Here is a 12142-nt window from a genome sequence, read left to right on the forward strand (position 1 = left end):
GAACGGCAGAGAGATAGTTTGAAGGTGATTCGATGAATCCTCTGCTAGACACCTAACTGTGAACTGCAGAGTAGTTATGTAGACGTAGCTGTAAACTCAGAAATAGATGACGGAACTGTGGTCATTAATTTGATGATATGTGGAAAAACTGCGATCTACTTAAATTGGAGTGGTCGTACAGATGCACGAGATTACACCTATTTTGATAAATCATTGTGCAAGATCGTTCGGTCACACTAAAATCACAATGTTCTGTAATCCAGGTTGAAATGATTTTGATCACGAATCTAAAATTCCCCGAAATTTGATCAGATCCAACGACAAATGGAAAGGATAATTTCAAGCTGATTACATCTCTTCAAGGTAAAGTTCGAAGACCATAACGCTTGGTATGGGAAAATTTTAATTATTCATAAATATTTAATGTAAGCGCCTTTTTAGATTTCATTAACAATGGAGAAGGAACAACAATTTATTGTAGTCTACGTACCATAGAAGTAATTTTATTCAGATGAGCTCTCCGTTGCGTAAATTAGCTGTTTACTCCTTGTACAGAATTATCTGTGATAATTATATATTGTTAACTTCGTGATTTTGGTAGAATGAGGTTCGTGTTTTTTTCCTATGTTCTGGAAATTCGTAACGTTGGAAGCAACTACAATAGAATTCACGTTGTATCTCGAGTGGGGGAGAAAAGTGAAAATGCAGAATGACTGGAATGTTAGTTTCTTTATTATGAATTGTAGCAAGAGTCTGAAACCGTATTCTGTACGTGAAACACAGTCGCATTTGAGAAAGTATTTTTTAAGGGTAAAATGGAAGTGTCATAAGCGGACGAACGTTTAGCCATCAACCGATGACAGTTGCCAATATTTCTGCTAAGAATTTGAAATTCTTATATGTCCGTGTGTTAATGAACAAATACTTCTGCCATCAAGAACAAAGACAAATCCTGCAATGTCATAATTTTAGTACATGCGCCCTGCAAAATAAAGTAATAATGGCTTTTGTTTGTTTGGAGTTTCAGAGTAGTGACCTAATTTTTGGAAGCACGGTATTAATGTACTTGTACGCAAGATTTTTAGAGAAGAGTAGCGGCATCGCAGAAGTCTAGCAACTTCAGAACAGAAAGCGAAACTCTCTGGCCAGAGTACATAGCACTGCAGTCGTATGTAAGCTGTCAGAGTATGGCGTGGAAGATACGGGTAAGGATGATGTAAAATCGCGCCCGAAATAAGGTCTAAGGTAAAAACTAAGACTTTTTATGTAATTGTTAATCAAATGGTTTACTCCGATCAAAAAAAAATCTGCCGAATTGTGATATAACGATGATTCGAAAAACGAGTTGCTATCGAGCTTTGCGGAAAATCCCAAAATATCGAGTCCGCCAGAAAAATGTATACCCACTGTAAGAAAGGAAAAGTATTACTTATGTGTTTATTTTACATATAATAATTGATCGCACATGTTGTATAACCTTTAGTTTAGCACATGGCTACTTTAAATGTTCAAAATGTTCAACGCTGGCGGCTATACGCAATAACAGAACGATGAGCGGTCGCCGCAACTACGTCAGTCAATTTTACTGTGGAAACCGCTGCACATGTCGCTGTAATCCCCTGACGAAGTTCCTCCTGCATGCGTTGCTTGTGTCAATAGACGTTATCTTTCACAGTTTTCCACAAGTCCATAGGTGTTAGATCTGGCGGCCGTGAAGGGAACTCAATGGACCCTCTTTGTCCAATCCAATGCCCCGGAAAATTGTCATCTAGGAAAGCTCGTACAGCTAGGTGGCAGTGTGGTGGCGCCCCGACCTGTTGGTAGAAGACCACTTCATCAGCTCCATAAAGCGCACTTATACCCGGCAAAATTGAGGTGCATAACATTTCCAGGTACCCTTTTCCAGTGTCAGTAGCATAAAAGAAAAAGGGTCCTGCTAAGCCTCTAGATGATAGTCCACACCACACGTGAACCCCTGGTAGATAGACTGTTTTATCCACATGAACATGCGGATTTTCCGGTGCCCAGTACAAACTGTTATGCCGTTTCACGGTTCCATTAAGTTTAAATTGTGCCTTGTCACTCCGCTCTTCTTCGTCACAAATTGTTCCTCACTAATCACCATTTGCTGATGCCCTTCGCAATATTGCATTCGGCGATCAGGATCGTCATCATTAATCGCGTGCAGTAATCGTGGAATGTAAACTTTCCACTTTGCAGATTTCAGAATTCTTTGTACATTGGTACTGCTATGAAACTTCCTGGCAGATTAAAACTGTGTGCCGCACCAAGACTCGAACTCGGGACCTTTGCCTTTCTCAGGCAAGTGCTCTACCAACTGAGCTACCCAGGCACGACTCACGCCCCATCCTCACAGCTTCACTTTTGCCAGGCTCTGGCTAAACCATGTCTCCGCAATATTCTTTCTTTCAGGAGTATTAGTTCTGCAAGGTTCGCAGGAGAGCTTCTGTAAAGTTTGGAAGGTAGGAGACGAGGTACTGGCAGAAATGAAGCTGTGAGGACGGGGCGTGAGTCGTGCTTGGTTAGCTCAGTTGGTAGAGCACTTGCCCGTGAAAAGCAAAGTTCCCGAGTTCGAGTCTCGGTCCGGCACACAGTTTTAAACTGCCAGGAAGTTTCATATCACCGCACACTCCGCTGCAGAGTGAAAATCTCTTTCTGGACTAGTACTGCTAACCTCCACTTCATATGCACATTGCGTAGCAGACTTCTGTGGAAAATTAACAAACGTTTCCAACACGAGAGCCAACGAAGCAGGACTTGTAGCTGAATGCTGTCTTGCTGATCTTCCTTTGTGGATATCGCAAATCGTCCTATGCAATTAAAACTTGACAGTGATACGTTTAATTGTTAAGCAGGTTGGTAGTTCTGTTTCAAACTCCTGTCTCCATTGACGTTGCACTTCAACGGCATTATCAAACTTGGAAAACCACTTCACAATACATTTTCGTTACTCGAATGTCAAGTGTGCCCGAACCATTGTGTTTTCTGAATACCGAGATGAAAGTACTACTAACATCTGTTGAGCCAAAGACCGTACTACGACACACTCATGACTCAAATCGAACAACAATATCGATCTCTCGACAGAACCTGACAAAGGGTGTATTCATTTTTCTGGCGGACTGTACAATAATCGATAATTTTAAAGGGAAGTGTGGGTCTGTATTTGAGATTAGTGTTCAGCTGTAATTGAAAACTGATGCACAAACATTGTCAGATGTCTAGGTACTTAGAGTAGGCAGTGCGAGTACGTAATAACATTATGTTGCAGTCAGTCTTGGAAACTTTGCACCGAATGTTTTCTAGCATTACAATAAGACTCAGAGCAGTTATTCTGAAGTATGAACCAATTGTTTCGAAGTGTGTACCCCATGTTTACTGATCTTAAAAATGATCTTAACTAAAACAAATTCTCACTCACTAAGGAATATAATAGAAGTGTTATTTCTTGAGGTTGTAAGCTAGAACAAAAGGTAGAGAAACTGTAAGAAGACTGTATGTTTGGATTCAAGTGATGGCGATTCACTGTAACAAAAGGCTAGCGACGACTGTAGTAGCAGACAATAAAAGCTAGAGGAGCAGTGCGCGAAAGTTAAATCATCCCTAGAAGACGGATTATTTCAGGTGCAGGTGCGATGTATTGCTGAGCATGAAGGTCTAGAAGCCAAACATGCCGAAGGGCTGAAAGAAATTTATCGGAATATAGTGTGGCAGTCTTTTGGAGTCTGGTTCATGTACAGGTAAGTGTGTACCTGTGGAAAGTTCTCTAATTAAGTGTAAGAATTTTTACAAGTTTGATTCATCAGGAACAGTTCGCCCAATAGATTGTTTTTAAAGACTTTAGAGATGTTTTACTCAGTTATTGGAATGAAAAGAACTAGTCATCGTTTATGTTCATTTAGATCTACATTTATACTCGATGAACAACTTTTCACTGTTAAGTGGATGTTACTTCTGATGCCACTATACTCTCACACCTCTTTTCCCTGTTGAAGTGTCCGTCGAAGGCGGTGCCGGAAATATACCCAGATACAAAATGAATATTAAGTTTGTTGTAACACATAGAAACAATATTCTCTGAGGGGAGTTACATTACTGGCCATTAAAATTGCTAAACCACGAAGATGACGTGCTACAGACGCGAAATTTAACCGACAGGAAGAAGATGCTGTGATATGCAAATGTTTTGCTTTTCAGAGCATTCTCACAAAGTTGGCGCCGGTGGCGGCACCTACAACGTGCTGTCATGAGGAAGGTTTCCAACCGATTTCTCATACACAAACAGCAGCTCAACCGGCGTTGCCCGGTGAAACGTTGTTTTGATGCCTCGTGAACGGTGGAGAAATGCATATCATCACGTTTCTGACTTCGATAAAGGTCAGATTGTAGCCTATCGCGATTGCGGTTTATCGTATCGCGACATTGCTGCTCGCGTTGGTCGACATCCAATGACTGTTAGCAGAATATGGAATCGGTGGGTTCAAGAGGATAATACGGCACGCCGTGCTGGATCCCAACGGCCTCGTATCACTAGCAGTCGAGATGACAGGCATCTTATCCGCGTGGCTGTAACGGATCGTGCAGCCACGTCTCGATCCCTGAGTCAACAGATGGGGACGTTTGCAAGACAACAACCATCTGCACCAACAGTTCGACGTTGTTTGCAGAAGTATGGACTATCATCTCGGAGACCATGGCTGCGGTTACCCTTGACGCTGCATCACAGACAGGAGCGCCTGCAATGGTGTACTCTAAGACGAACCTGGGTGCACGAATGGCGAAACGACATTTTTTTGGGTGAATCCATGTTCTGTTTACAGCGTCATGATGGTCGCATCCGTGTTTGGTGACATGGCGGTGAACGCACATTGAAAGCGTGTATTCGTCATCGCCATACTGGCGTATCACCTGGCGTAATGGTATTGGGTGCCATTGGTTACACGTCTCTGTCACCTCTTGTTCGCAATGACGGCACTTTGAACAGTGGACGTTACATTTCAGATGTGTTACGACCCGTGACTCTACCCTTCATTCGATCCCTGCGAAACCCTACATTTCAGCAGGATAATGCATCACAGCATGTTGCAGGTCCTGTACGGGCCTTTCTGGATACAGAAAATGTTCGACTGCTGCCCTGGCCAGCACATTCTCCAGATCTCTCACCAATTTGAAACGTCTGGTCAATGGTGGCAGAGCAATTGGCTCGTCACAATACGCTAGTCACTACTCTCGAGGAACTGTGGTATCGTGTTGAAGCTGCATGGGCAGCTGTACCTGTACACGCCATCCAAGCTCTGTCTGACTCAATGCCCAGGCGTATCAAGGCCGTTATTACGGCCAGAGGTGGTTGTTCTGGGTACTGATTTTTCAGGATCTATGCACCCAAATTGCGTGAAAATGTAATCACATGTCAGTTCTAGTATAATATATTTGTCCAATGAATACCCATTTATCATCTCCAGTTCTTCTTGGTGTAGCAATTTTATGGCCGGTAGTGTAGTTTTGAACTAATAATTGAAAACAAGTCACTTATTCAACATTGAAAGAACATTAATAAAATCTGAAGACTTGAAAATGTCAGGGTAAATTGAAAGCTTCAAAATTCACTGTCCATGGACTAAGCGTGCCAAAGTCCAGAAGGGATCTGCAAAAGTTATAGTCGTAAGACGACAAGAAAAAGTTGAAGTCCCAAGAGGATGAGCGAAAGTCCCAAAGGGTTGCATGAAAGTTTAAATCTGGTGCATTGTTGATGAAAAGCAGTGATAAATAGTACTAAGTCCAATTGTATGTCACGTCAGAGAGCATGTTTCTTCGATGTGGAGACCATGAATGTGTAGGTCCATACCTGGCAGTTCCTAGAGGCGAGGTCGGTGTGGACGATGGCGCCATCGTGGCAGCGGCTACAGAGCAGATTCTGTTTGTGGGAATGCTTTCTCAATTGCAGTCTGGCCCAGGAAACTCACTCAGAGTGAACTGGTGGAGCACAGCCCAGGTGCTGTCCTAAATACTACCCGGGCACCAGGATACTGCAAGTCCTACTTTTGGTCATGTGGCTGGCAGAGGAAAGAAGGTCTGTGGGGCCAGTGACCTCTGGCTGCATTTGGGTTGCTGCCTGGTGGCCAGACAGAGCACAGCCATACATTGGCTCTCGTCTTAAAAGCATCCCCTGTGACGTCTGTGCCAGCATAACCTGTTAGTTGCTGGCTCAGTAGGCACAAGGCCTGGACACAGCACGTGCTCTATTTGCGATTAGCGCTTGGGAAATATTGTTGACAGTATGAAACTTCCAGGCAGATTAAAACTGTGTGCCGGACCGAGACTCGAACTCGGGTCCAGAGTTCGAGTCTCGGTCCAGCACACAGTTTTAATCTGCCAGGAAATTTCATATCAGCGCACACTCCGCTGCAGAGTGAAAAATCTCATTCCGGATTATTGACAGTAACCGACTACATCAGCTCTAATTTCATTGCTTTTCTCGTTGCGATAATTTCATAAGATGTATGTAGAAGGAAATAGTATGTCACCTCACTCTTCCTGCAACTTACTCTCTAAGAATTTCAATAGAAAACCTCACCTCGATGTACAAAGCTTCTATTTTAGCACCTGCCACTGGAATTTGTTGAGCATATCCATAACGTTCTTGTTATGACTAAATAATCGTGTGGTGAAAGGTGTCGCTCTTCATTGGATCTTCTCTATTTCTTCGATTAATCCAACCTGGAAATGATCCCAGGCTGATGAACAACATTCAATAATCGGTAGAATATGCCACTACTTTTATGGATGAGTTACATTTCCTTTAGATTCTTCCAATAAATCACAGGCTCACGTCTTCCTTTCCCATAATTTGTTTTGTGTGCTGATTACGCATTAGATCTCGCTAGCTGCTTGCTGCTAGATGTTTTACAGCAATCCCTGTGACATATTTTCAATAGTACAGGGTTATTACAAATGATTGAAGCTATTTCACAGCTCTACAATAACTTTATTATTTGAGATATTTTCACAATGCTTTGCACGCACATACAAAAACTCAAAAAGTTTTTTTAGGCATTCACAAATGTTCGATATGTGCCCCTTTAGTGATTCGGCAGACATCAAGCCGATAATCAAGTTCCTCCCACACTCGGCGCAGCATGTCCCCATCAATGAGTTCGAAAGCATCGTTGATGCGAGCTCGCAGTTCTGGCACGTCTCTTGGTAGAGGAGGTTTAAACACTGAATCTTTCACATAACCCCACAGAAAGAAATCGCACGGGGTTAAGTCGGGACAGCGTGGAGGCCATGACATGAATTGCTGATCATGATCTCCACCACGACCGATCCATCGGTTTTCCAATCTTCTGTTTAAGAAATGCCGAACATCACGATGGAAGTGCAGTGGAGCACCATCCTGTTGAAAGATGAAGTCGGCGCTGTCGGTCTCCAGTTGTGGCATGCGCCAATTTTCCAGCATGTCCAGATACACGTGTCCTGTAACGTTTTTTTCGCAGAAGAAAAAGGGGCCGTAAACTTTAAACCGTGAGGCATCCCGAAGCTTTAAACTGCGCATACCATCGCCGAATGGAGTTAGCAGTTGGTGGATCTTTGTTGAACTTCGTCCTGAAGTGTTGTTGCACTGTTATGACTGACTGATGTGAGTGCATTTCAAGCACGACATACGCTTTCTCGGCTCCTGTCGCCATTTTGTCTCACTGCGCTCTCGAGCGCTCTGGCGGCAGAAACCTGAAGTGCGGCTTCAGCCGAACAAAACTTTATGAGTTTTTCTACGTATCTGTAGTGTGTCGTGACCATATGTCAATGAATGGAGCTACAGTGAATTTATGAAATCGCTACAATCATTTGTGATAGCCCTGTATAATCGAACTATAGTGGATTTTTCCAGAATGAGATTTTCATTCTGCAGCGGAGTGAGCGCTGATATTAAACTTCCTGGCAGATTAAAACTGTGAGCCGGACCGAGACTCGAATTCGGGACCTGTGCCTTTGCGGGCAAGTGCTCTACTATCTGAGCTACCCAAGCACGACTCACGCCCGGTCCTCACAGCTTTACTTCTGCCAGTACTCGTCTCCTACCTCCCAAACTTTACAGAAGCTCTCCTGCGAATCTTGCAGAACTAGCGCTCCTGAAAGAAAGGATGTTGCGGAACATGGCTTAGCCATGTTCTGCAAGGTTCGCAGGAGAGCTCCCGTAAAGTTTGGAAGGTAGGAGACGAGTACTGGCAGAAGTAAAGCAGTGAGGACATGGCGTGAGTCGTGCTTCAGTAGTTCAGATGGTAGAGCATTTGCCAGACAAAGGTTCCGAGTTCGAGTCTCGGTCCGGCACACAGTATTAATGTGTCAGGAAGTTTTTACAGTGGATTTCATTCATAATACCTTACATTTGTCTATGTCCTGGTTCAACTGGCAGTCCATGCACCAGTCATCCATCCTCTGCAGATCGTTGCTCAGAAGATCTTTTATGTAAACTGTCAACAGGAATGATCCTACCACACATTCTTTGGAGTATTCCTGAAATTGCCTTTACATCCATCAAATTTTTTTATGATAAGATAGAGTGTTGAGTTCTGTCTGCAAGGAAGTACTGAACCTAATCGCAAATCTGTCCCATATTCGGTGAGCTCGTATTTTTTTCGGTAAATGAGTGTGGAACTCTATAAGACTCCTTTCTAAAGCCAAAGAATACTACATCAACATGGGCACTGGCGTTCTAGGTCTCGTGGCCGAAGAGAGTAGCTGAGTTTCTTAAGGGTATGACTATTTTACACAAAAGTGATTTCGGAAATTACCGTTTGGACTTACTGTATCTTCAGCAGCATTCATTCGTAGTTTAAACTAAATTTTACCTGTTTATCTTCGTGACAATATTACTTCATATGTTGACGATATTCTTATTGCTAAACATTCTTGGAGTGAGCACAACAAAATTTTGGATTCATTATTACGTATCTTTGCGAGAGTTGGCATTACAGTGAACTTGGAAAAATCTGAATTTGGTCGTTCTCAGGTGAAATTTCTCGGTCACATTATTTCTACAGAAGGTATTCTTCCTGATCCAGAAAAACTAGACGCTATTCGTAATTATGCTGTTCCTTCCACAAAACGTGATGTTCGTAGTTTCCTTGGTGTCTGTAATTTTCTTAGACGCTTTGTTAGATTGGACGATTTGGCCACACCTCGTTTATGTGAACTATCTGGAAAGAATTCTAATTGGTGTTGGAATGAGGAAGCTCAATCAGAATTTGAACAACTTCGTAATGCTTTAGTTGCTGCTCCACTTCTTTCACATCCGGATTTATCTAAAGATTTCTGTTTGGCGACGGACTCATCATACAAAGGCCTAGGTGCACACTTATTTCGAGAGATAGAAGATAACGACGTTGTAGTACAGAAAACTATTGCCGATCTGTTCTTGCCAAATGCAAATTATGTCAAAAGGCTAAGCCGCCAACTATTTCTCACAGAGCACCGTTGTTTCCTATCAATCCAGCGAAATTAAAGGAGATGGCTGCAGTCGATTTGCTCAGTCCAGTGGTTCGTTTACTAATGGTTTTGCGTACATTTTCGTAGCAGTGGAACTGACATCAAAATATGTGTGTCTTACACCTTTACGCAAAGCAACAGCTCGTTCAGTATCTAATGCTTTCATCAAACATTTTCTTAAAGAATTGGGTCATGTTGATAAGGTTATATCAGATAATGGATCACAGTTTCGCTCTAAAATATGGCTTCGCACTCTACGGTTTCGTAAGATTAAACCAATTTTCATTTCACTTTTTCACCCTCAATCTAACGCTTCAGAGAGATGGATGAAGGAAATCAATAAATTGTGTCGTCTTTATTGTCATCAGAATCACAGAACTTGGGATCAGTATCTTCATATTTTTCAAAACATTCTGAATGAACTCCCTAATGATTCAACTTCTTTACTGCCAATACTGATATTAAAAAACAAAGCACCGACAAATCGCATTTCTGAAATCGTTCCTTTTCCGCCTACACGGAAACTGCGGCATTCTGAAGTTTTGAACCTGGCTCTGCAAAATATTGCATCTGCGGCTGCTAGAAGAGTGAAATCAGCTAAGCGTCCTGGTCGTTTAAAAATCTTGTCAGTTGGTCAAGAGGTGTTAATTAGGTCTCATCGTTTGTCTCACAAAGGAAAAGGCTTGTGTCGCAAATTTTTTCTGCTTTATAACGGTCCATATAGAGTTCGCAAAATTATTCATGATAACACTTCAAAGTAGAAACTCTTAAATCTCGACGCTCTAAGGGAATACATCATATATCTAACGTTAAAATTTTTGTGGAATGGCATACTTTTGAGAAACTAACAGCTACATGTAAACATGCAGAGAATACAAGGATACCGCGCTGTGTTTTGGCGGCGGCACATTCTCAAAGCAACAGTCAAGTCTGCGCGCCGCACAAGGCAGTCGTTGACCGCAAACAATTACTTCCTACGTCACGCGCCTACAGCTGATCGAGCGCTCAGTGCGAATGCACTGACAGCCGTAAACAAATACACAGTCTAATTTCTCCGATTAAATTCAGTATAAAGCTATAGTGACTTGATGAATTATGTTATTAACGTTCAGTATTTTTCAGGATACGGTTATATAAAATATTTAAGAACTTCAGTTAAATTCTGTGTCTGTCCGACGTTAAGAGGACTTGCTATCGAGAAAATTTCAGGAAGAATGTTATTTCGAAGAAAAAAGTAATAAACTAAAAAGGTAACTGTTCATTGAGTTTATTTTTCAGGTAACATATTTCCACTTAGGTACGTACTTTAGACGTAATTTGCTGCTCGCGATTACGTGATTCATACTTTGTGCTAAATTTCATGTTCTATGAATTTACTTGTGAAGCGACGTGCTTGCGTACATTAACTGATTTTGACAATGATTGATTAATGAACAGGGTTGTTATTTGTATATATTATGCATCGCTTGGCTACACTGCTTTTTCACTGATGTCATATTTTTTTATTATTTGCCTGGTGTGCTTATTTATTTAAATTATAATTGTCACCTGATTAATTGTGCTGACTGTGATTATGTATGTAGGTTACACTTTGTGATTTATCTGCTTGCGCCTTTATGTTTACTTATTAAGATTACATATGAACATTTATTTGCTTATGCTGATATGATGCTAATGATCTGTTTATTATTTAAGATATATGTTTGCTGCTGTGCGTATGGATTGCATATTTATACATTTCTGTTTGTTGTCATAACTATTCTTTAATTTGCTGTATATAGAAATGCTGATATACATTGTACGAACATGGAGCTTAGGTCACACTATGGTATTAATTATAGATTGTTTGCTTGGCAGAGCCTCATTATAGGAATTGTGCTGCATCCACTTGTTGACATTCTGTTCTCCACTGGTATATTTACTCGCTATTGCATGTTTTGCTTACGCTCAGTGCTTTATATTTTAAGATAAGAAAATGAACTGCTATAATTCGACGAACGACATTAGTACAAGAAACTTCATAGAAGTCACATGAGCTGAGGTTTGATGAAAGCTGTATAAATTTATGCTAATAGGAAGGAAGCTAACGACATGACACACCAACACTAGGGTTAGACCATTGACAGTTATTACACTGCATTCTTCGTGAGCAATTGAAATAGCAAGTGACACTTGACACAAAAATACTCCACATGTTTGCTTCTGCCATGATTCTTGAAGTGGTGTACACACTGTGAAATATTATGATCATTCACACTCCGTAATCGTACTTAATTACTGAGAGTTATTTGAACTAAAGGCTGTTAGAGGTCATGTATGCATTTCTTTTGTTTAATGATGGACAAGGTAACCAAAATGTATTTTATAATTCATAATGAGTAGAAGATTTGGCTCAGGTGGACTACACAGAGGTTGTGTGTGGACATTGTGTCTTCGGATTGTATGGGATGATGAACTGAAGTTTGCACTAGGATTTTATCTGTACTTGTTCGAGGAGACTGACTAGAGGAAAGAGTTGTTATGGAAGTGAAATGATATTGGCGATAAGGTTTATATGTATCGACGTACTGAAGAGGTATTATTGAGGTATTGAGATTATGTGAAGTTGATGATTATTGGAGTTTTGGTGGACAAGAGG

This window comes from Schistocerca piceifrons, chromosome 7 (assembly GCF_021461385.2).
Source record: "Schistocerca piceifrons isolate TAMUIC-IGC-003096 chromosome 7, iqSchPice1.1, whole genome shotgun sequence".
Lineage (NCBI taxonomy): Eukaryota > Metazoa > Arthropoda > Insecta > Orthoptera > Acrididae > Schistocerca > Schistocerca piceifrons.